Source organism: Microcebus murinus, chromosome 3 (genome assembly GCF_040939455.1).
Source record: "Microcebus murinus isolate Inina chromosome 3, M.murinus_Inina_mat1.0, whole genome shotgun sequence".
In the NCBI taxonomy this organism is placed as follows: Eukaryota; Metazoa; Chordata; class Mammalia; order Primates; family Cheirogaleidae; genus Microcebus; species Microcebus murinus.
Genome location: NC_134106.1, coordinates 43,840,663 through 43,866,849, shown reverse-complemented (window position 1 = coordinate 43,866,849; position 26,187 = coordinate 43,840,663).

The following is a 26,187-nucleotide window of genomic DNA, read 5'->3' as shown; positions in this document are numbered from 1 at the left end:
GACTGAAACCTGTCTTTGAAAAGGCTTTGTGTGACATGACATTCAGAAGAAACCTTTTATTCCCTTAGTAATGTCCTTCTATAGCTGATGCTGGTTAGTTCTCATTCCAACGTATTCTTCTTCCATCTACCTTGCTGCTTGTGAATTTTCAGCATTAAAGGAAAAAGTTCCTTGACATATCCCCCTCATATATGAATTAGATCTATGTCAGTAGCAGACTCATGCTGTGAACATCAGTGGTTTGGTTCAACTCTAAATTCCTACATCTACTGTTACACCCTATGTGATAGTAATTTTGCTCTCTCGTTTGTATGGTGTATTTCTTATGGCTGCTGTAACTAATTGACACAAACAGTGGTGTAAAACAATGCATGTTGATTTTTTTTTTAATAGAGATCATAATTTCAGAATCAGTTTCACTGAGCCAAAATCTAGGCATCAGCAATGAGTTAGCTCTTTCCAGAAGCTCTCTGGGTAAATCAATTTCCTTGTTTTTTCCAGCTCCTATATTACTTGCATTCCTTAGCTTGTGGCCCCTCCTCCATTTTCAAAGGCAGCAGTCTAGTATTTTGCTTCAAGGCTACATTTCCTTCTTTTTCTGTCTCATATCTCCCTTTGCCTCCCTCTTAGAACACTTGTGATTACACTTAGGGCCTTCTCTAATAATTCAGCATAATCTCCCATCTCAAGATCCTTAATCACATCTGCAAAGTCCCTTTTGCAATATCAGGTGACATTCACAGATAGCAGGGATTAAAACTTAGATATGTTTGGGGGCCATTATCCAGTCTGCCATGTGTTTATATTATGGGATATTTTACTAGATTACTTAATAATGTTGATATTCTTTTTTTCCCATGGATCATATTTTTCACTAACTTGGGCTGCTTTTAACAGCTTCTTGGCAATGATGTGACTGGTATCTGTCTTTGTTTCATGGAGCACATCTTTGAATAATACCTCCAGAGTTGTGGTTTATTTTTTTACCTTATTAATCATTTCTTATTGGAGAGCTTTTTTTTGTGGTAATGATTTTTTGCTCTTGGCTGTCAAGATCTCTAAGTACTCCATTCCTTGTTATTGGGAACCAGTGTTTCTTTTGGAGGTTCTCCTATTTTATTTAAATTTGTTGGTATGTAGTGTTCTACCTTACTTCAAGAAAGTTGAAGGGTCAGATATTCTTATATGCCACCTTGGCACATGTTGGAGCAGGTACATGACTTAGATAAACCAATCAGGTACTATCTCTTAGAATTTTGAATATTTAGTGAGCCATATTCTTGCATACACACAAAATATTTATCACACTAAATATTTTTGTAGGCTCTGAAAATATAGCAGTAAACAAAAAGTCCTTGTCCTCATGAAGTTTATATTCTAGCAGGAGGATACAGATAACAAGGTAAATGAAGGTATTTTATGTCAGATGGTGATAAATGCTATGAAGAAAAATAAGGGCATTCAAACGACTGATGGACTGATGGAAGGTAGTTTTCTAGAAAAGGTGGATAGGGAAGGGTTCTCTCATAAGTGGTATTTGAGCAGAGATCTAAAACAAATGAAGGCCTGGGGCATTAATGTATCTGAAGGAAGAGTGTTACAAGCAAAGAAAATAATCAGAACAAAGTGTCTATATGAGTATGTGATTGACTTACTCATGGGACAGCTGTGAGGCTAGAACAGAGGGAGAGGCAAGGGAAGGAGATCAGGTCAGAGAGTTAATGTGGGCCAGATTATGTAGTTTTGTGGATCACAGTAAGGAGTTTATTCTAAATGTTAAGGGAAAATTTTGGGGATGAGGAGAGGAGTCACATGAATTGACTTACATTTGCATGGTGGCTCACACCTGTAATCCTAGCACTCTGGGAGGCCAAGGCAGATGGATCGCTCAAGGTCAGGAGTTCAAAACCAGCCTGAAAAAGAGTGAGACCACGTCTCTACTAAAAATAGAAAATTAATTGGCCAACTAAAATATGTAGAAAAAATTAGCTGGGCAGGGTGGTGCATGCCTGTAGTCCCAGCTACTGGGGAGGCTGAGGCAAAAGGATCGCTTGAGCCCAGGAGTTTGAGGTTGCTGTAAGCTAGGCTGATACCATGGCACTCTATCCTGGGCAACAGAGTGAGACTCTGTCTCAAAAAAAAAAAAAAAAAGAAAAAGAAAAAGAAAAAAAAAATACTCTAGCTGTTGTCTGGAGACTAGACTATAGGAGGTAAGGGCAGAAGCAAGATGGTGCCTTAGAAGTCTATTGGGTATAGTCTAAATGTTGATGATGGCTTGTTCTAGGGCAATGTTTCTCAAACTTTAGCTTCAGAATCATCTGGAGGACTTGTTAAAACACAGATTACTGATATCTATCTTCAGAGTTCTGATTTAGTAAGTCTGGTGATGCCAAAGAACTCACATTTCTAACAAATTTCTAGGAGACGCTGATACTTCTGGTATGGGGACTGCACTTTGAGAACTATTAAATGGTGGTTAGTGGTAGAAGTATTGAGAAGAGATTAGAGTCTGGATATATTTCAGAAGTAGAGTATTGAATGATTGATTGGATGTGGGATGTAAGATAGGAGAGTCAAAGATGACTCCAAGTTTTTCTCCTGGGAAACTGAAGAAGGTAGGTAGGCAAGAAGATTTTATTTTGTAAGGTTGAATCTAATCATCCATTATTGGTATGTTAAGCATTGAGACTTCTATTTGACCTCCAAACCCAGATGACAAATATGGACTTGGAAGATGTGTCTGATATTCAGTTTTCAGGGCTAGGATGCAAGGAGTCTGTAGCATATGAAGAGCATTTAAAGCCATGGGACTATATGAGGTAACTTAGGGACTGAGTGAAGAAGCAAGTAGAAGAAGCTTGGAGACTGAGACCTGGGAAAGGCTCTCATCTGGAGATGAAAAAGAAGAGGAAGAAATGTCCAATGAGTCAGAATAGAAACCAAAAGAGTGATATCCTGGAACCAAAAAGGAAAGGTAGGATAAAAGAGGAGAGAAAGGAGTAGGATGTTACCGACTGTGTGAAATCCTATCAATAGATCAAATAAGATGAAAACCTAGAATTGACCAGTGAATCAAGCAAGATGAAGGTCATTGGTGGCTTTCATATGTGTAGTCATTTTGGAGGGAAGGAACAAAGGCCTGTGTCTGGTGGGTACAAGAGAGAATGAAGAGAATGAAAATAGCAAATGTAGGTGATACTTTCAAGGAATTTTATTGTAAAGAGGAAGAGAGGATTAGGAAGGTGATTGGAGGGGGATTGAGTCAAGGGAGAGATTTTTTTTTTAATATAAGGGATACTATACCGTATTTTTTTGATGGATGGATCATTCTTTGTAACAGCAAAGAAGGCCAAGAATACGGGTCTGGTGCATACAGTTTGGCATATTTGGTTGTGAGAACCTAAGTCATATTTTTTTCAAAGGCTTCCCAGAGTTCAAAGTACTTTTTTTTTTTTTTTAATTCTACTTTTCTTGTTGAAGAGGCAAGGTCATCAATAGAGGAAAGGGAGCGTTAGAGTTTGAAGGGAGAGAAGAGGTGAGGAGGAGAAATGACTAGGGAAACATTGCAGGGCTGTCAGGTACAGAGGCGCATTGGAGGTTTGTGGTCATGAATTCAGGATGAGTCCACTCAATACAGTTGTATGTTTTTCTTAAGGCACATCCTATTCTTTTGGCAGGGATGAAGGGGACAGAGAGCTGGATTTAACCAGGGTTGGGATATTTTAGAGTGAAAAGTGAGAGGGGTATGGGCATTGAGTGTGTACACAAAGAGTGCTACTGTTTGAGCATCCCTAATCTGAAAATCCAAAATGCTCCCAAATCTGAAGCTTTTTGAGCAGTGACCTGACACCAAAGGGGAAAATTCCACACCTAATCTCATGTGATAAGTCACAGTCAGAAGGCAGTCAAAACTTTGTTTCATACACAAAACTCATAACATATTATGTAAAATCCTTATCTTTAGGCTATGTATGTAAGATCCATATGAAACATTAATGAATTTGTGTCTAGACTTGTGTCCTTTCCCCAAGATATCTCATTGTGTATGTGCAAATATTCCAAAATCTGAAAAAATCCCAAATCCAAAACAGTTGTGGTCCCAATCATTTTGGATAAAGGAGACATAGTAAGGTATGATATAGGTGTGATGGTAAGATTTATGGCAGTGGCTATGGCAGTGTCAGCAAGAGCCTAGACTATTCTGTAGTGTTACTTTTGAAACAGGGAAGACTTTGTCCCACATCTCATGGTTCCATGTGGTGAAACCTTCGTGAACTTTCTTATTACACTGTGCTCACCCCCACTCCCATTGGGAAGAAGATGAACATACAACTTAGGACTTGGCAAGAAAGAAGTGGGTGTGCCTGCTCAGCTCAGCCTTACCTTCTTGTTCCATCACATCTGCTTATCTGCAGAAGCTCCTGACTTAGACTAATGACCTTGGCTCTGTCCAGGGAGGCCTGTGGCTGTCCAGCTGTGGCACAAAAAGGGTGGCAATTCTAATTCTGAGAGACTGTTCTGTCTAAAACTACCATCTCCAACCTGTTTTTTTTTTTTTTTTTAATTTCGGCATATTATGGGGGTACAGATTTTATGGTTTCAATAAATGCCCATTTCTCCCCCTCCCCCCACAAGTCTGAGTCTCCATCATGACCATCCCCCAGATGGTGCACATCTCACTCATTATGTATGTATATACCCGTCCCCCTCCCCCCTCCCCCCTCCCACCTGCCCAATACCCTATTACTGTAGTACCTATGTGACCACTTAGGTGCTACTCAGTTAATACCAATTTGCTGGTGAGTATATGTGGTGCCTGTTTTTCCATTCTTGGGAAAATTCACTTAATAGTATGGGTTCCAGCTCTAACCAGGAAAATACAAGATGTGCTATGTCACCATTGTTTCTTAGAGCTGAATAGTACTCCATGGTATACATATACCACATTTTATTAATCCATTCTTGGATTGATGGGCACTTGGGCTGTTTCCACAGCCTTGCAATTATGAATTGTGCTGCTATAAACATTCGAGTGCAGGTGTCTTTTTTGTAGAGTGTCATTGGATCATTTGGGTAGATGCCCAGCAATGGGATTGCTGGATCAAATGGTAGAATCACTTGTATTGCTTTAAGGTATCTCCATATTGCTTTCCACAGAAGTTGAACTAGTTTGCAGTCCCACCAGCAGTGTAGGAGTGTTCCTCTCTCTCCGCAACCACGGCGGCATTTATTGTTTGGAGATTTTTTGATAAAGGCCATTCTCACTGGGGTTAAGTGATATCTCATTGTAGTTTGGATTTGCATTTCCCTGATGATTAGAGATGTTGAGCATTTTTTCATATGTTTGTTGGCCATTCTTCTGTCTTCTTTAAAAAAGTTTCTGTTCAAGTCCTTTGCCCACTTTTTAATGGGGTTATTTGATTTTTTCTTCCTGATTTTCGTGAGTTCTAAGTATATTCTAGTTATCAGTCCCTTATCGGATGCATAGGATGCAAAAATTTTCTCCCATTCTGTAGGTTGTCTGTTTACTTTCATGACTATTTCTTTGGCTGTGCAGAAGCTTTGTAGTTTGATCATGTCCCATTTATTTATTTTTGTTGCTGCTGTGATTGCCTTTGGGGACTTCTTCATAAACTCTTTGCCCAGGCCGATGTCTAGGAGAGTGTTTCCAACTTTTTCCTCTAGAGTTCTAATAGTTTCATATCTTAGGTTTAAGTCTGTTATCCAGCGTGAGTTGGTTTTTGTGAGAGGTGAAAGGTGTGGGTCCTGTTTTAGCCTTCTACAGGTGGCTATCCAGTTTTCCCAGCACCATTTATTGAAAAGGGATTCTTTTCTTCAGCGTATGTTTTTGTCTGCTTTGTCAAAGATGAGATGGCTATATGAGGACGGTTTTATATCAGGATTCTCACATCTGTTCCACTGGTCAATATTCCTATTTTTGTGCCAATACCATATTGTTTTAATTGCTACAGCTTTGTAGTATAGTTTGATATCTGGCATATTAATGCCTCCCATTTTGTTTTTGTTGCCTAGAATTGCTCTTGATATTCGGGGTCTTCTTTGGTTCCATACGAAGCGTAAAATTATTTTTTCTATATCTGTGAAGAATGCTGATGGGATTTTAATAGGTATTGCATTGAATCTGTAGATCAGTTTGGGTAGTATAGACATTTTGATGATATTGAGTCTGCCGATCCACGAGCATGGTATGGATTTCCATCTGTTTACATCCTCTGCTATTTCCTTCCTCAGTGTTTCATAGTTCTCCCTGTAGAGGTCTTTTACGTCCTTGGTTAAGTATATTCCTAGGTACTTTAATTTCTTTGTTGCTATTGTGAAGGGAATTGAGTCTTTGATTTGGTTCTCAATTAGATTGTTGTTGGCGTATAGGAATGCCTCTGATTTCTGTGTATTGATTTTGTATCCTGAGACTTTACTAAATTCATTGATCAGTTCCAGGAGTTTCTTGGTTGAATCTTTGGGGTTTTCTAGATACAATATCATATCATCAGCAAACAGTGAAAGTTTGATCTCTTCTGCCCCTATTTGCATACCTTTGATTCCATTTTCCTGTCTGATTGCTGTAGCGAAGACTTCCAGCACTATGTTGAACAGAAGTGGAGATAGTGGGCAGCCTTGTCTGGTTCCATTTCTAAGTGGAAATGGTTTCAATTTTTCCCCATTCAGTATGATGTTGGCTATGGGTCTGTCATATATGGCTTGAATTTTTTTTACGTATGTCCTTCTATGCCTGTTTTCTTAGGTGTTCATATCATGAAAGAGTGTTGAATTTTGTCAAAAGCTTTTTCTGCATCTATTGAACGAATCATGTGGTCTTTGTTTTTGCTTCTGTTTATGTGGTGAATTGCATTTATAGATTTACATATGTTGAACCATCCCTGCATCCCTGGGATGAAGCCCACTTGGTCGTGGTGGATTATTTTTTTGATAAGTGTCTGGATTCGGTTAGCTAAGATTTTGTTGAAAGTTTTTGCATCTATATTCATTAGGGATATTGGTCTGTAGTTTTCTTTTTTTGTTGCATCCTTTCCTGGCTTTGGTATCAGAGTAATATTCGCTTCATAAAAGGTGTCAGGGAGGTTTCCGTTCTTCTCGATGTTGTGGAATAGTTTCTGCAAGATAGGTACTAGTTCTTTGTAAGTATGGTAAAATTCAGGTGTGAAGCCATCTGGACCGGGACTTTTCTTTTTAGGAAGATTTTTAATTGCTGTTTCTATTTCAGCTGTTGAGATTGGTCTGTTCAGGGAATCTATTTCTTCCTGGTTGAGCCTAGGGAGGCTGTGTGTTTCTAGAAATTTGTCCATTTCCTCCACATTTTCCAGTTTGTGTGCATAAAGATTTTTGTAGTATTCATAAATTGTATCTTGTATCTCTTTGGGATCAGTTGTGATATCTCCTTTTTTATTCCTGATGGAGCTTATTAGAGATTTCTCTTTTCTGCTTTTCGTTAGCTTAGCCAATGGTGTGTCAATTTTGTTTATTTTTTCAAAGAACCAACTTTTTGTTTTATTAATCTCCTGAATAGCTTCCCTGTTTTCAATTTCGTTTAGTTCTGATTTGATCTTGTTGATTTCACTTCTTCTGCTGGGTTTGGGGTTGGTCTGTTCTTCTTTTTCCAGCTCTTTGAGTTGTTTCATTAGATTGTCTATTTGTGATCTTCTTGTCTTTTGGTTATAGGCATTTATGGAGATAAACTTTCCTCTCACAACTGCTTTAGCTGTGTCCCAGAGGAGTTGATAACTTGTCTCTCCATTGTCGTTTTCTTCATAGAACTTTTTTATTTCCGTCTTGATTTCTTCATTTACCAAGTAATCATTTAGTAGGAGGTTGTTTAGTTTCCACGTTTTTGTGTAGAAATGTGAGTTTCTGTTAGGGTTGATTTCTAGTTTTATTCCACTGTGATCTGAGAAGGTACATGGTATGATTTCTATTTTTTAAAATTTCTTGAGATTTACTTTGTGTCCTAGGATATGGTCAATCTTAGAGAATGTCCCGTGAGCTGATGAGAAGAACGTATATTCAGTGGATTTTGGGTAGAATGTTCTGTAGATGTCTGTCAGACCCAATTGTTCTAGAGTTTTGTTTAAGTCCATTATTTCTTTATTAATTTTCTGTTTGGAGGATCTGTCTCGTGCCATCAGTGGGGTGTTGAAATCTCCAGCGATTATGGAGTTGCTATTAATCCATTTGCTTAGGTCCAGTAAGGTTTGCTTTTTGAATCTGGGTGCACCTAAGTTGGGTGCATATATATATTTAAAATTGTTATCTCTTCTTGTTGAACTGTGCCCTTCACCATTATATAATGACCCTCTTTGTCTTTTACTACTTTTGTTGGTTTAAAAACTAAATTGTCTGAAATTAGAACTGCCACACCAGCCTTCTTTTGGCTTCTATTTGCTTGGAAAATTGATCTCCACCCTTTTATTTTTAGTCTATATGCATCCTTGCAGGTTAGATGTGTTTCCTGAAGACAGCATATATTTGGCCTGTATTTTCTTATCCATTCAGCCAGCCTATGTCTCTTGAGTGGAGAGTTTAAGCCATTCACATTTATTGAGAGAACTGATAGGTAAGGTAGATTCCAGTTCATTCTGTTGGGTTGGATGTTGTTGCTATGATTTCTGTCCTGTGCCATTGTAATATCTGGCCTTTAATATCTTTGGGTTTTGGTTGTTTTTATATTCGTGGGTTATTATTATGATGTTCCGTGCATAACGCTGTTTTAAGTACTTCTTGTAGGGCTGGTCTTGTCTTGGTGAATTCTCTGAGCCTTTGCTTGTCTGAGAATGTTTTTATTTCTCCTTCATATATGAAGCTTAGTTTTGCAGGGAATAATACTCTAGGCTGGCCATTGTTTTGTTTCAAAAGAGTGAGAATGGGGCCCCAGTCTCTCCTTGCTTGTAAAGTCTCATTAGAGAAGCCTGATGTTATTCGAATTGGCTTTCCCTTGTATGTTACTTGCTTCTTTTGTCTTACAGCTCTTAGAAGGGCCTCTTTAGTTGATACTTTGGTCAGTCTGATGACTGCATGTCGTGACGTCTTCCTGTTTGCATTGAATCTCCCAGGGGTCCTCTGAGGTTCTTGAACTTGTATATCAAGATTTTGAGCAAGGCCTGGGAAATTTTCCTCTATTATATCTTCAAACAGCTTGTCCAACCCTTGAGTGTTGTCTTCTTCCCCTTCTTGTAACCGTATGATCCTCACATTAGGTTTCTTCACATAATCCCACAGCTCTTGTAGGCTTTGCTCTTTTCTCTTGTTTCTCTGCTCTATTTCTGTGACTGATTTATTTAATTGGAGGGTGTTATCTTCAAGCTCTGAGATTCTTTCTTCTGTTTGATCTACCCTGTTCTTGAGACTTTCCACTGTATTTTGTAGTTCCTTGAATTGATTCTTCATTTCCAGGAGTTCGGTTACACTTTTCTTCATTGTGTCTATTTCTTTTTCCACATCCTGGAGGCTTTTTGTGGTTTCTTTGTGTTGGTTATTGAGTTGTTGTTGCAGCTGGGTGAGTGTTCTTATGATCCACATACGAAATTCCTCTTCTGTCATATTGGTTGCCTGATTTTGGTTGGTGTCTGTTTGTCGGGGGCTGGTGCTCCTCTTTGGGGGTGTGTTTTCCATTTGGTTCTTCATATTTCCTGAGTTCTTTCGCTGATTTCTTCCCACGTCGATCAGTTATTGTTTCTTTCCTTTAGGTTATTGTTTGGGTATTCACACACCTTGTTTAGTTTCTGAGGCGTTAGGTGGTGTCTGTGGGTGAGATTGGACCACTCCCTGTATATTGAGTCAGTGGGTACCGTGGAAAGGCTGTGCAAGATGCCGTCCCTGTCAGTAGGTGGCGTTTGCTTGGAGGAACAGGCTATGCTGTTGATTTTGTGTCCTGTTATCTGCTCTTGTTCTGGGCAGAGCTGGGTTGGGTAAGTCTGCCCTCAGGCAGTTAGCAGGGGTCAAAGTTCTGTTCTCTGCTTCCAGGAAAAGCTGCCAGGGTGGGGCTAGAATGGTCCCTCTCAGCCAGAAAGTTTGGTTGTGGGGGTGGGGCTGTCTGAGACCCGCAGTCTGGAGTGGGCCTGGCTTCTTTCCACCCTCCCCAACTCCGCTGCTACTCCTGGGCCTCTGCCAGCAGTCCAGACCACAAGCCACCAGGCCTCCCCGGACTGTGATGCCGGTGGGGAGGTTCCCTGCACAGGAACGCCACCTGGGCTGGGTGCACGGCCTCTTCCTGGGAGGAGGGTTGCCCTCTAGGATGCTGATCCACCCCTGGAGGCACACACACCTCAGTAGGCTGTTCTCGTATAACCCTTCTGTGCCCCGGGCAATGCTAGCCCTCGGTGCAGGGGATCTGGTCTGCAGGTCCGACCTCTGGGTCCCAGAGTTCAAACTGTATCCCCACCAGGGAGAGGATTTCCGGTCCCAATTCACCCACAGGGAGCCCAAGCTGGGTCTATGTCTCTCAGCCTCTGAGTTGGCACTGTTCTCCTGGGAACACCGTGCCAGCAGCACCTGGGAGAGCTGGCGGGTAGGGAGCTCACAGTCTGAGTTCCCTTGAGTCAGCTGTAGGGTCCCAAAAGGGAAAGTCCCGTTCCCTGGAGGTGCCTCTGGCTGGTGGCTGTATTGTCTTTCTGGGCAGCCGTGGCTAAGGTCGGAGGAGGGGAGGAGGAGGCAATGTGGCGCCTGCCACACGGCTCGGGTCTGTGCGCATGGAGGTGCCCGGAGGAAGTTGGGAACCTGGTGCCACGTCTGCTACAGGCTCACTGCTGGCTGGCGGCGGCTGTATCTGGGCTGGTGTCCGCAGGTCTCTCCACCCGCTGGGGAACCCACCAGCAGTCCCAAATGCAGGGGAGGGGAAACAGCAAATCCACCTACCCTTGCCGATGGTCTCCGTGCTGCTCCAGTGGTCTCAGCCTCCAGTTCTCCTCTGCAGCCTCTTCCCATGGAGTCTCCCGGGGTCTCAGGTACCCCTCCTTCTGGCCGTCGTCCGCTGTATGCTCGTCTTCTTGCTTCTTTTTTCTAATTTCTGCTAGAATCTGTCTTTTCTGCAGAGACACTCTGTCTGGCGGTGTTTCTCGTCTGCCATCTTGCTATTGTTTTTGTTTTTTCTATAATAAATTGAATAACTTACTCTCGGGTCCCTGACTCAGGTAGTGAAGGCTGGAACTAACACAGAACCCTCAGTGATGCTTTTGATTCAACCCATTTTGAAGCCCGGTTCCTTAGCCTTGTGGAGATTCTGTATAAGCTCTGAATTGCCCTTCAAACAAGTTCTCATTTTGCTTATCATAGAGTCAATTAGAGTTGCTTTAAACCGAGCACCATAACCAGAACAATCATTGAGTCCTTGTTCTGGACAAACCTCGTTGGTTTGCCAGAAAGGTCATTGTGCTTTGCTTGAAAGTGGTAAAATGGTTGCATGTTACTTTCTGACATTTCATTACAGACAATGCACAGGGGAATAAATCACCAGTCCAGGAAAACCCGACTTTCAGATAATTATCATTGTACTTTGTGTTCCCACTCTGCTGTTGTGACTGTTTATGCTAAATTCTCACATTCCCAGATTCACTTGGATGAGCATTACAGATTCACTTTCTGGAGTCAGGTTTAACTGTGTTTATGACATTCTCCTGGGTTGTACTTTTTACATTATGGTTTTCAGACTTATTTTCATTCATCCATGTGCAATATTAGAGTCATTGTTTAATTTTGGGGAATTGGTGGCATAATGATAGACTATAGTACCAACAAAAGTGTAAAATTCAACAACTGTTAACAATGATATAGAAATGTGTGCTCTCAACAAATATTGGTCAAAATAAACTGACCAATGTTGTCTTCAAGGCACTTATGTGACTTTACAGACTTAACGATTAGTCAAAATCACAAAGGGGTTATGTAAAACTCCAATAATTTTATTCTTCTGGTTACATATTGCTGTGTGACAAACTATCCTGAAACTCAGTGGCTTGAAACACTACCACCAAGTTATAGCTTACAGTTCTGTGGGCTGACATTTGAGCAGGGGTTGGCCGGTCGATTTTTATGCTTCACAAGGCATTGCCTGGTATTAGTGGTATTCAGTGGTAAGGGCTGGGCTGAGCTGGAGCTTCCCAGATGCTTCACTTGCATGCCTGTTGATTTAGTGGGCATCACTGGAAGGCTAGGATCAGATGGTGCCCCCTTCTCTCCAGGTTGTCTTAAAGTCTCCCCTAGTGATGTGAAAATAGGGTGAGTGGATTTCTAAGACAGTAATTTAGGGATCCAAGAGCAACTGTCCCAAGAAACCCAGGTGGAAGCTTCAAGTCTTTTTATATAACAGCACAGCCTTGGAAATCCCAGAAACTCATTTTTACATTCTGTTGATCAAATAATTTACTAAGACCAGGCTGGCTTCAAGCATAGGGGAATTAAAATGTCTCTTAATGAGAGAAATGTCAAACATGTTATGGCTATCTTTAATCCACATTGTGAAATTTATTAAGTGAATGTAAGTAACATAATTCCATCATTTTTGTCTCTGAAATAAATTGCATGTGGACTATTTGGGACCACCAGTACTCCATGGATCACATTTTGAGAAAAGATTTGTCTAGAAAATGAGGTTGGTGCTAAAAAAAAAATCCCTACAACTCCTGAGTACAAGTGCTAATTAAAAACATAATATGATTGTTGGCCCTATTAGGGAGGCAGTATAGCATAATGGATAGTGTGGTCTCTGAAGTTAAACCATTTGGAGTTCTAAAAGCAGATGCTAAAGCTTATTAGCTATATTGTATGAGCCAATGTCTTGTCTACTTTTTATTTCTAATTTTCTTTCTCTCTAACTGGAGATAATACCTTCCATTTCACCAGATTGTTTCAAGAATAAAGCAAAAAAATGGAACTAAATGATTTAACACAGTTCATGGCACATGGTCTCACTCAATAAATTTTAACTATAATTATTGATATTAATAAATTTATTTGACTCCTGAGTCTCACTGTTTTTTGGCACCACCTTAAGAACAGCTACCTAGGGGATAAGCTATTGAAAATATGTGAATCTGCTTTTCAATGATTTTCTTTTTAATACTGCTGGTTAGATTTTGTTCTCTTGATTTCTCTAACAGAAAATTGAAGACCAAGAGAGAATTAGGCTGTAGGGACTCTTAGGTCAATAGAATTGAATGGGAAGTGGAAACAAGGGGTCAATACATTAAGAAGCAAAAACTAAACCAAACCTAATCCAAACAAAAGTTACTCTTGTTTCAGGCAGATCCTATGCATGCCCTTCTTTTTTTCTTCCAATGTAAATTCTGTCATAGACTTTTTTCTATACTTGATATTTTGATCATACCATGGATAGTAAGAAAAAATCCTTTATTAGGATCTCAAAGTTTTCCTTCTAAAGTTTCTTTGTATCATTAGGGTTTAGAATTGGCTGTGTGTGTGAAATAAACCTATAAATATAATGGCTTAAGTGAGATAGAAGATTCTTTCCATCTCACATAGAATCCGGGATAGGGATTCGAGAGCTTGTAGTTTATAGACCCAGGTTTCCTCCATCCTGTGGCTCTGTCATGTTTCCATTCCTAAGAATAGCATCTAGGATGATTTCTGGAGCTACAGACATTATATTTGCTTTCCTACTATCAGAAAAGTGGGAGGAAAGAGTGAGGGTATGCCTCCTGACTTTAAGATACTTTCTTGAGGATTCAAATGATACTTTTGTTTATGAGGTTCATTTCAAAACCAAAGATGTAGTATCTTTCCACATCAATTCTCCAGTTCTCTGACACCACTAGGTGTCCAATAGTTCAATTTAATCTTATCACTATTTACTTGAAGTTAGTATCAGATCCCACAAGTTTTAAAGGGATCAATCCCACAAGACTGCCCCATTTCAGATGCCAGCCACAAATGGGGTATACATACTACCTATACTTTTGCCCTGCTGGCTGCAAATTTGGGGGTTCCCACAACAACCTGCAGTTTTGATAATTTGCAATCCACAGAACTCAGGGAAACACTATACTTATGTTTCCTGGTTTATTATAAAAAATACAAATGAATAGCCAGATGTAGAGGTACTATATGGGGTGAGGTCTAGTCTCAAGTGTAGGAGCCTCTGTCCTCATGGGGTTGGGGTGCAGCTTCTTGGTGTGTGGATATATTCACAAACCAGGAAGTTCCCCAAATCTCATTGTTAAAGAGTTTTTAATAGAACTCAACCCTTAGATATATAGTTCTCCTTGTTAGAGGTCCGTGGTGCTGAAAATCCCAACCCTCTAATCACAAATTCAGTTTTCTTGTGATTATCCCCATCCTGAGACTATCTAGGGCCACCCCTAAAAGTCACCTCATTAGCATAAAGTGAGATGTGGTTGAAAGGCTCTCCTTATGAGTAACAAAGATACTCTTATCACTCAGGAAATTCCAAGAGTTTTAAGAGCTCTGTGCCAGGAACTGGGTACAAACACCAAATATTTATTTTTTACTATACCACAAGTCCATAGACCATAATTAAGTTACATGGCCTTATCTAGCTAAAAGGGAGTATTCGAAATGTGGTCAATGAGAATTTTATTATCAAGATAGCAGAGAAGAATGGATAATGGGGACATCTTCCCTGCTCCCCTATGAATGAATTTTCTATTCCTTAATGAAAGTTTCTGGCACTCAGCCTTAATGATTTTTAGTAAGAACCTGGGTTCCATTGAAGTGGTTTTTCAAATGTTGGCATTAGCCTCACTGTTGTTGTAATCCCTGAACATTTGAAAAAGACTCATCCTTGCTAATCAGTCTGGACTGCTACCTGGGGTGTTAGGCTGTGACACTGCTTAAGTCAATTGTGTTCTTAAGTCAATTGTGACCTCATCCAGTTTGATTTTTTACACTGTAAGTCCTGCATATAGGGACCATGTGCAGTTTTAAAGATTATGCCTTCTTCCTTGACATTTTTGTTGAATGTGCATTTATCTAAACACTTGTGTAAATATTCAGCATCATTCATAATACAGTATCTCATCTTATTCTACTTCTAATAAACCAAGATGAATTCGTTTCTATTGGAGAACTATCCTCTCTTCAATTTCTAACACCTTGCCCTGTCTTTGAATTTTGCTTTTTCTCTGTGTGATTTGTTTATTTCTCAAATGCTTTTTAATTGCTTACACAAATCCTTAATTTGTTCTAGAAATTCACAAATTTCTGTAACAAATTAACTTATCTCATCTGAAGGACTTTATCAAAAGCCCACTGAGAGTCTAACTTTGTACAAAACAACACATCCTCATTAGTTTCTCTGCAATCTCCTTATTTATCAGCTTTTCCTCAAATGCTGTGACAGGTGTTCCAACTTAAGATCCTCTCAAAAGGTTCATATTTCAGGCTTATTTTTAAATATCTTATTGCTGGACTTTGTATTTGGGTCTATTTGTTCTTCAAATGATTTATTGCCTTCTTTGCTCTCAGTTGTACCAGTAAGAGAGAGCACATGTCCTTTTATGTGAAACTGGCATGCCCTGGACTCCTTCAGTTATTATTGAACTTCAACAGTGTTTTCTTATTGTTGACCAGTGCCATTGTTTTGTATCTTAAAAATATACAGGAGTTCAAAAATATACAGAAACATAGATTTATTGTTTGTGATGTATTTCAGAAAGATTTACATATTCTACAATATTTGGATGTGTAATATTTTGGTGATTGGAGTGTTTGGGAGTTTGCCATGCTGTGACAGGTATTAGCAGTAAGACTCACAAAATCCATTACAAAGACAGCTGTGGTCTGGTGGGGTCAGCACAGATTTTGTGTCTGAACATCTAGGTTACTGGAGGAATTTAATTGGGCAGTGTATGTGGAGGTGTTTTGAGGAGCCTCAATATGTCGTAAAATGAAATTCAACAAATGCTTTCTGGGAGCGCATGCTGACTTGGTGTTTTGCTAGTGTTCTCAGGGAGCACTCAACCTTTTGTGGGGATTAGTTCACAGGCATCAGTAGCTATTGGATATTATATTCAAAATCTATGGAATACTAGGACAGAAGATATAAACAAAGGTATTCAGTAAAACATGTCATAGCTCTTAGGAGCTAATATCTCAGGAATATTAGTCCTGATTTTTCTTTAACAATTATTCATCTATATCAATTTTACTTTCCAGGATTTTAATGCCTTACTTCAAGTGTGTTAATTAAATGTCTTGCTTTGATTCCTTGCATTAGAAAAAACCCTTGGATCCTACTTCCTTCTTGGCAGAGCTACTGGGTTCTTCTCTCCTAATAATTTACCAAGTTATCAAGGTTAACTTAATTCACACTCTTTTATCAGTCACTTTAGACAATTTAACCAAATTAACTAATTTTCCAGACAGTAGAATGTTGAATTATGTATTCAAGTTTGGAGTCCTTTAAAAATTAAGGACAAGTCACCAATAGTAACTTGCCTTATAACACTAAAATATGTCAATCAACCCATATGTTTTGGACACTAAATTTTTTGCCTGCTTATTTCTTATGTATTACCAGCAATGAAATTCTGTGTGTATTATTACTTTCTTTGAATTAAAATACTCTGATAGTTTTTGGTCTTGACATGACTGAATTAAGGAATACCTAGAAACCTGGTAAAGCATTATTTTGGGATATGTCTCTGAGGGTGTTTCTAGAGGAGATTACCATGTGAGTCTGAGTGTACAAGGTGGGGAAGATCTGCCCTTAATGTGGGCAGGCACCATCCAATCTGCTGGTGCCCAGAGAGAACAAAAGCAGAGAAAAGGTGAATATGTTGGTCTATCTTCTGGAGCCGGGATACACTCTTCCTCTCCTGTCCTTGGGCAAAAACTCAAGGCTCCTTGGCCTTTAGACTCCAGGGCTTATAACAACAGGCCCCTGGGTTCTCAGGTTTTTGGCTTCAAACTGAGAATTACATCATTGTCTTCCCTGGTTCTGAGGCCTACCGACTTGGACCGAGCCAGGTTACTGGCATCCTAGGGTCTCCAGTTTGCAGATGGCCCATTGAGGGACTTCTTAGCCTCAATGGCTAAGAAGCCAATTTTCCTAATAAATCCCCTGTCATATATCTCTGTCTGAATATCTATCTATCTACTCTAGTCATTCTACCTTTTTGGAGAACCCTCATACAGATTTCTTAATTGGCCATATTTTGTTTATTTTTATGGGTTCCTTGAATCATAGTGTAACAGGGATTCCAGCTTGAGCTCACACCAGGTTTAATTATATTTTGGCATAAGTAGGAAACTGTTGGATTGGTCCCACCATTCATTTATTTCATCAATATTATTGAGTGCCCATTATGTGCTAGACACTGTTCTAGGCATTTGGGATGAAGCAGTGGCCAAAACAAAGAATCTTTATCCTCATAGAGCTTACATTCTTTCTTATTTGGGGATATGTGGGTGTAGAATGCATGTAACTCAAACCAACACCTCACTATCTTAAGACAAAAAATTATACTAATAGGATGAATCTTATAAAATTCAAGTAATATCTGAACATATCCAGAAACCAAGGAAACTCCAGGTTTTTGATACAGATTCTTGCCCCTTTGATGACTCTGCTATCAAAAATTCTTAGTGATCTTAATTCAAAACTTCAAATCTTGAGGAATTTGAATACAGAAATTCTTCCAGATTGAGTCAGGTATTTGCCCTTGAATCAAGCTACTGTGGACAAGGAAAGGTCATAGAGTACAAATATATCTATTGAGAGTCCCCTCTTTTAAAAGTTGTGATAATTTCCAGAGAAATGAAGCTATTCAGACAATCTAAGTGTCCACTAAAATTCTTAAAAAGACCAAACCATTGATGACAAAGGAAGACAAATTTTGGTAATACTCATCAGATGGCCCTTATCTCTTCAGTAATTTTACTTTAATTTCATGAACTGATTGATCTAACAAAGTAAGATATTTATAGCAGAAATGAAAGAACTTCCAAATGAAGAATCATTAAGTCCATTTTAGAAACAACAAAATTGACATTCCAGACTTCATGCTCTTTTCACAACATAATACTACCTATCTACATTATTTTATTTAATCCTCACAATAGCTATGTGAAGTTGGTGTATTTTCTTCATTTTTATGCCATTTGAAGATGTAAGACTAGGCAAAGAAAACTTGTCTGTACTTCAAGATATTTAAGGATGAAAGAGGTTATTGTTGGATCATTGCAGAAAATCCTACATCCCTAATAGTTGCTAAACTGGCTCAATTTAAAGATGATATCCTCCCATCTTATAGTATTAAAGCTCAATGGAATATAAGGACATAATATTTGGAAAAGAAAGACAACATCTTTTTTGGTTCTGGCAATGCGTAATAAATATACTTACTTCATGTATTACTATCATATTTATGAATATCTTTTTCTAAAATGCATATACAATAGTTTATTGATTTTAAGATATACTTTCCTCCCCAAATTTTGACATCACTGAAACTAGACTTGCTTCTCTCAAACAGTACCCTCTTCTAGTTTAATTGGCAACATTTCAAAATTTCTTAATTGTACATTAAATAATGATGCATCTTACATTTGATCAATTCTTAGATTTGATAAAATTATATACATGTACATACACATTAAATGTAACAGGAGGGTAACTGAAGACAATTTCAGCTGCTGTGATTCCTGTACTGCAAATTTCATACAAAAGTAACACAGAACAGTAAGAAAAAAGAAAGCTACACAAAAATCACTCAAAATAAATTGAAGACAGAGAATGCCCAAACTTCAAAATAATTATACGATATAATTAAAGGAACATCCCAGTGAGTGATTTTTCATATCCCTGACCTCCTGCAAGGCTTTGTGGCAAACAAAGACAGGCTTTAATAAACTGCAGGGAAGAGAGAAGAGAGGTGCTAGCAAATGGCCTAAGGTTAGTCTAAAATCACCTGCAGAAAGAGTAAGTCCACAGTAAATCTGAAAATGAAAAAGTGTTTTGGGCATACCAGGGTATGGCCTATAGGAAATGACTTAAAAATATATGTGATTTTCCTTGTTTCCCTTTCTAGTCTTCTTCTGAATCATTTATGGCACTGTGTCTTATATCTAAAATTGAAAAATGCTCTGAAAGACAGGTATCTTGCCATTTGTTCAAACCCCTTGATAAGTTAACTTCAAGTAATTGCTTTCATTCATAATGAATGGCTTAAGAAAAGAGAATAAGAGCATAATTCTTTTGTAGATATTAATAAGCTCAAAATACTTAAAATTAAGTTTGGAGAGAAACAAGTTTCAAAAAGAAATGTGGGTGCATCTTTTGGAAAACGGAGCTGCTTGGAATCAAATAGTTAAAAAGCTACATTTTGATAAAAGGTATATTCCCCAAAAGAAAAAAGCCTATAGCCTAGATTAAAAAGTACAGTGACTATTCTATGCTTAACGTAACCTTTGAAGCTCCAACATTATACCCTTCCAATGCCCTTTTCAGATGTGGTCAAGGCAAAGAATGGAACTGCAGAGACAAACCAGAGTATAGAGCTAAGAGCCACAGAGAACAATGGATTGTAATGGCAAAACCAGGCTCTAATAGTGAACAATTTTTTCCCCTCAGAATAGAGTTTATGATAAAAATATTCCCACCAAGATTTCAGAAGTGCTAAGGACCGGGGACTGCTGTGTACCTTACATTCTTCTTTTTTTCCAATCAGGAATATTTGTTTGCAATGAATTTTGCAGTGCCTCCCTGTGGGAGGTATGTGTAGCTTTTCACCCCATTGGTGTGGAGTTTGATAATAGACTTTTTTTGGTTGTGGAATATAAGTGCAGGGGATTTTAGAATAAAAAAGACATGGGAGCAGAGAAGCAGCTGACCTGCAGCTGACAGAAAAACAAACCTTTGTTGTTGCAAGCAATTAAAATCTTAGGTTGTTTGTTACTGTAGCATGATGTAGCAAAGGCTGATTAATACATATAATCAGATTGATATTTTAAAAAAAAGATCACTTGTTGCAATTAAGTAAAGGATTAGAAAGAGTAATGTTGGGAGAAAATGCTAGAAAACCATTTTCATATTCTGAGAGAGATAATGGTGTCTTAAACTTGGGTAGCGATGATGAAATCAGAGTGAGAATAAAAAGGACAAGGTATTTGATTATATGTGATAATGTGAGAAATATGTCAGAAATTAATCTTAGATTTTTGGTAGGAATAACTGTATGGGTGATGGCATATGGGCAACAATAAAAGAGTAGATGTGGGGCAAAGAAGTAGTTATGGAGACAGTTTAATTCTATATGTCTATGAAATATCTTAATGCAGAAGCTGAGTGGGAACATGAGTTCAGAAGAAAGGTCTCAAATAAAAATATAGTATTGGAATTCATCAGCATTTAGATGAATGCCATAGGAGTTGCTAAGACATCCAGAAAGGAGAATGTAGGATGAAAAGTGAAGGTATCTTACAAGAAGGTTCTAAGACACTCCAACATTTAAAGATCAGTGACTAAGTAGCTCCCCAAAGTGACTGAGAATAAAAGAAATGAGGGTGTCGTGGAGAAAGGGCTGATTCTAGAACTGGGGAAGGATATTTATAAGGTGACCCTGAAGTATTTTGTACCATGGTAAAGTAAGGACATGTTTCAGAAAAAATCCAAAATGATGAAATTATATCCAAGGTACACAGGAGCCAACTGAATGATCTCCCAGAACTCATAGCCGAGGTCTCTCAAGTATTTTGTCTAAACTCCTGAGTAGTTTTCTCTTAAAACATGTCTCACTGGAAAAGTTCCATTCACAGTGGCAAATTTATATAGTTTACTAAGGCCACGGCTTTGACAGAGCCTGGAATTTTATTTACTTTAATCACATACTACTAGAAAAAAATAAATCTGTTGATAGAGTAGTTTCCTCTAACATTTTGTGTTTATATTTGAAAAGATAATAGAAATCCAGAAGGTTGTTTATGAGCCTCTTTTAGAATGGGTGGATGTGGAGCTACAGTTTGTCTGCCTCTTGATCATTTCAATGGCAGCCTAGAGGCAGGAATAGATCTGATCCCTGGTGCTTGCTGTGGGGGAAGCTAAATTTTGTGAAACAGTAATATTCATATGGAGAAAGGCCATAGAGTCTGTAAAAAGAACAACTGACATATATGGAACTAATGAACAAGTTTTCTGTTTTAATCAGGATTTGTATAGTACTTAATAGAATAGCTTGCATTTCATCCAACAAGCTAGTTAATATATTTTTAAAATTTAATCTTTGTAAGTACTTTTACTCCTTTAAATAAGATGATCTTGGAAAGGTATTAGTCTTTCTTATAACTGAGAGTTTGGTAGTGAACAAACATTTACCTTTTCCCTAGGAAATATAAGGAGATATAGTTTATAGACTGGCAATATTCAATAGGGCAGCCAGTAGCCACATGTGACTATTTAACCCTAATTAAAATTTAAAATTTAGTATCTGAGTTACAATAGCTACCTTTCAAAGGCTCAGTAGCCTTCTGGAGCCAGTGGCTACCAAACTTAACAGCACAGACATCAGGCATTTTTACTACTGTAGAAAGCTCTATTGAATAACAGTGTTCTCGACTATGTTCAAACATGAAAAATTTTTGTATATAGGAAGTGAAAAGGAATCATAATGAAGCAATGTCAACAAAGTTACTGACAATGAGCTAGGTTTTTTGCTTTGTGTTATTTTAAGCTGCTGTTGCTGAGGCTGTAGATGTTTACACACATCATTAGTTATTGTAAGATCTGGAAAATTTTTGTTTAATTTCCCTAATTTACATCATCTCTACCTATGCTTGCCACTACTTTTCTCTTTTATCTAGCTATCCTCTTCTATTAAACGTCTATCTGCAGTGAATACTCTTTCCATTCTGCCACTACTTGCCCTCCTCCAAGTGTCTAGTACAATCTTGGGAAAGGCTGAGTTCTTTAAATATTATGGGATATAGAATTGGAGTTCTTGGTGTATGTTGAATCTTCTATTCTGAGGTTCTTTTCATGTAGTGTTTCATAGTTACCCCGTTTTAAATGTGGCTTATTTATACAAGTATAAATTTATTATTTTTTCACCCTGGAATAGATATTTTAAATTGGAGATTTAGTCATGATTGGCATAGTCAAAGAAAACCCGAGCATGTAAGTTTATTTGGAGAAGGCTTTCTTCCTAAATATAGATGTGAGCAGTGGGTTTTAAAACAAGATACTGGCACTCTTATTGCATCCAGGTAGACAGATACTGTCTTCTTTGTCCAAGATTGCATCTTCTTTATTTTTCTGCCTCATATCAAGAAAAAGATCCAGTTGTAGCATTAAAGCCGATTTATTATCAAATTCTTCATTCATAAGATACAACAAAATTCAGAATGCTTTTAAATTAATTTGGAGAAGAGTAATTTTTATGGCTGACATGTTTTTCTACTTCTCCCAAATTTTTGGAAGAATGAGGTCATTCAAACGTAATGTATGAGGAGAAACAATTTTAATTTATTTAAACACTTTATATTTTGCTTTAGCTCAAACAAAACATAAGTCATTTATCAAAGGATAAAAAAGCAAGGAAATTAAAATTAGCTTGTACTGTAAATAAGTAGTAATTAAAAAAAAAAGCCCTCTCCTTGTCTAAATTAATTGTACTTTAAAAAAAATCCATTTACATTCCCTTATAGAGTTTTTCAAAAAGAACACTGTGAAAGTATCAATGAATTATGAAGTTTCTCCCATTAGCAGGAACCATTATATTGTGTCACTAGCTTTATTTTCCATTTTGAATTAGAAATGACCAAAATGAATATTGACATAGTCACTGATTTTGCTAAAGTCATTTGTTAAAATTACTTTCTGTTTGGGACCTGATCTTATTCCTTGCACAAAGTCCCAGTTGAAATTAGGGAAAGAGCCAATGTGTGCAGGTTTTTCTTAAATTATAAATTTGTTTCTTTGCTTATACAAATAGGAGTTGGGTATGCATGTGTAGACTTTGATTTCCCAGGACACTCTTTGTAGCACTCCATTTGCCATAGTGAAAAGAGGGTAGCCTTTGAAATCAGAGTCCTGTTTTGCTTTTTACTGGCTGTTCAATCTTAATAAATTATTTAATTCTCTGAGCTTCATTTCCCTCATCTCTAAAATAGGGATGGTATTTTTACCCTTTAGGTCTGGTGAGAAGGTTGTACATAATAAATACAAAGCATCTGAACAGCATCTGGCCAGTAGTATATGTTCAGTAAAGGATTGTTGTCATTTTTAAATAGATTATACAGTGGCATTGAGCTTACAGTAGTGCAAGAGATTAAATTTTTTTCCAAAGGTTTCTTTTTAAAAATTTGAAATGATTCCATTATGGTGGCAGGAAAAATGGTTGATGCACACAGAAATATATTTCCTTATCCCTTCCAAGTATATGAAGTGAATATTTGAAGCTAGGAAAAATAATTAGTGGCTTGATACATCAAGATGCTATCTACAGATCTACCTGGCAAACACCAATTTATTAATTTAAATGAGATCCTCTGCAGTGATTACAATCATTCTTACATGGAAATATTGACTGATTCTAGGTCTTGGCTGACAAGTGAAAGTGGGGCACATTAATATAAATTGATGACTACTGTGGATTGAATGAAAATTATGGGAGTGTTATTTAAATGATTACATTTGCTGAGCAAAGTGCAAACAGGATACTAATTTAATGAATTTATTGGTCATTTAAACTTTTAGTTATTATCTTTTATCTATGTTATAGGTCTTTGAATAACACATGGGTACAAGTTAAGAATTGTGAAATTCTTATTTCTGAATGAACTGAATGCTTACATAAGTGACTGGTAGATGGTTTCTTGATGCTGGAGTGGAAGGCTGCAGATAAGCAATGGGAAAAAGCTAGAATGAAGCAAGTGGTAATGGATTAGAGTTTGAGACACTGAAGTAAACTTCTGTTTTGCCTAATATAGGTACATACAGACACATATTCATAGATATGTGTATGTGCATGGTTTAGCATGCACACTTATAACCCTGCTCTGTCAGCCAAGAGCCCTAGAAGCAATGACACCCCACAGTAGTGAGCACATCCAGTGGCCAGATCTTGGTTTCTAATACTGTTTCCCAGTAAAAGAAACCAGGGCTTTTTGGAGAAGTGGTTGATTCTAGGGCTGAAAAGGAATATACAAGATGATCCTGGGACAATTTATAGTGCCAGAACGTAAGAAATGCTCAAAAACCAAAACAAAACAAAATTAAACAAACAAAAATCCAAAACCTTGCTGATAGAGTCATGTCAAAGTGTCATAGGAGCCAACCAAAAGAGCTCCCAATCGCCCAAGCTAAAACAATTGAGCACAAAAAAGTTATATTAGATTGTACTCTGAAGCATAAAATAAATATCTATGAGTCCATACTGCTATAAATAAATGGTGGAATAAATAAATAAATGGGGGAGAATCAACAAATCTCCCAGGCAGAAGAATTCTAAGTAATTTATGTAGATAACTTTGCCCTTAGGGATCAGGAGTGTAACTCCCTACCCTGTAAGTGTCAGCTGTGCATTGTGACTTCATTCCCAAGGACAAAGTCCGGAAAGGATGGGGCAGGGGAGAGAGTAACTTCACAGTGGAAAAACATGACAAACACTACCTCAGCCAGGTGATCAAGGTCAACAGCAACAGTCATAAATCATGTTCATAGTGCATGTATTTTTGATATAATGTGATGTAAATGGCACTTTTCCTCTGTGACCTTCTTCCCCGAAATCCATAACCCCAGACTAATCTGAGACAGACATCAGACAAATCAAATAGAGGGACATTCTACAAAATACTCACCAGTTCTTCTCAAAACTGTTAAGGTCACAGAGAAAAGGAAAGTCTATGAAATTGTCTCAGTTTAAAGTAGCCTAAGGAAGCAAGATGACTGAATGTAATGTGGTATTCTGGATGGAATCCTGCAATGGAAAAGGGATATTAGGTAAAAACTAAGGAAATACAGATTAGGTAAAAACTAAGGAAATATGGATTTTAATTAGTGATAATATCTGACATTAATAACAGTGCATCTGAGCCACGTTGCTACCATCCACTTAGATAATTGATGGCCAGATGGAAGGTGTAGCTTGAATACTTGAACTAATAACTTTCAACTTACATAAAGCATTTTACAATTTTTTCCTAAAGTATCTTGTTGGTATTTTCTTCAGAATTTTTCAAATTAAAAAAAAACCTAATATTTATTATGTTTGGTTCTAAATAATTCTAGGTAAATTATAATTATCTCCTTGCTTGAGAGTGTTTTCATGAATGTTTTATTTTGCAAAATGGATGAAAACAAATCTCCTCAAACCTGTGAACATTTTAGTGACTTTTTTATAGTTACATATTTTTACAAGCTAGAAGCTATCTAAATATTCCATTTTATTTTTTTCCTGTTTTGAAATCTTATTTTTTATGTTTTGCCCTGTTTGGGCATTATTTAAAATATTTATTTATTTAAATTAGATAGTCTAAATTTGGCCTAACGAAGAACAAGAAGAAATGCAACTGCACTGTTGACATAATAATCTGAATTGAATCAATTCAAGAAAATTTATCAAATACATGGGATGTGTCAAGCCTGTGCGAGGCCCAGTGAACAAGATATTCAGTCCTTTTCCTTATGGAGCTTCCATTCTAATTGGGAATAGGACTTTGAAAAGCCAATTACACTAGTGAAAAGGGAGCTGCAGAGAGAAGTGGGCAGGGGTGGGGTGGAATTTAAGCCAGCCCACAGAAGCCATCCTTAAGGAGGTAAGTAATTATGCACATTTAATCTGAGGATGATAGGCATTAACTAGATCAGCAGATTAACTAGATCAACAGCCCTGGTGAGGCGGTTCTAACCAGGGCTGTTTTGGAAATTTGTAGGAGTGTTTTAGGTTGAAATAATAATAGAGGTTGCTACTAGCACTTAGTGTGTGGATTCAAGGATGACAGATGTGTTGCAGCACGTGGGGTGGTTCCACACGACAAAAAGTTAGCTTCTACTCTGTATAACTTTCTAAAGTCCCACCAGACATTTTTATATACATTGTGCAGCTTGTCGGCAAGAATGCCATACGACTTATATTTTCTACTTTGACAATCTGTAATTTGTCTTGGCCTGTTATCCCCCATTTAATTAAGGTCTTTTTGCTTTTTTATCTTATATAAATAAGTACACTCTATTATGACTTACCC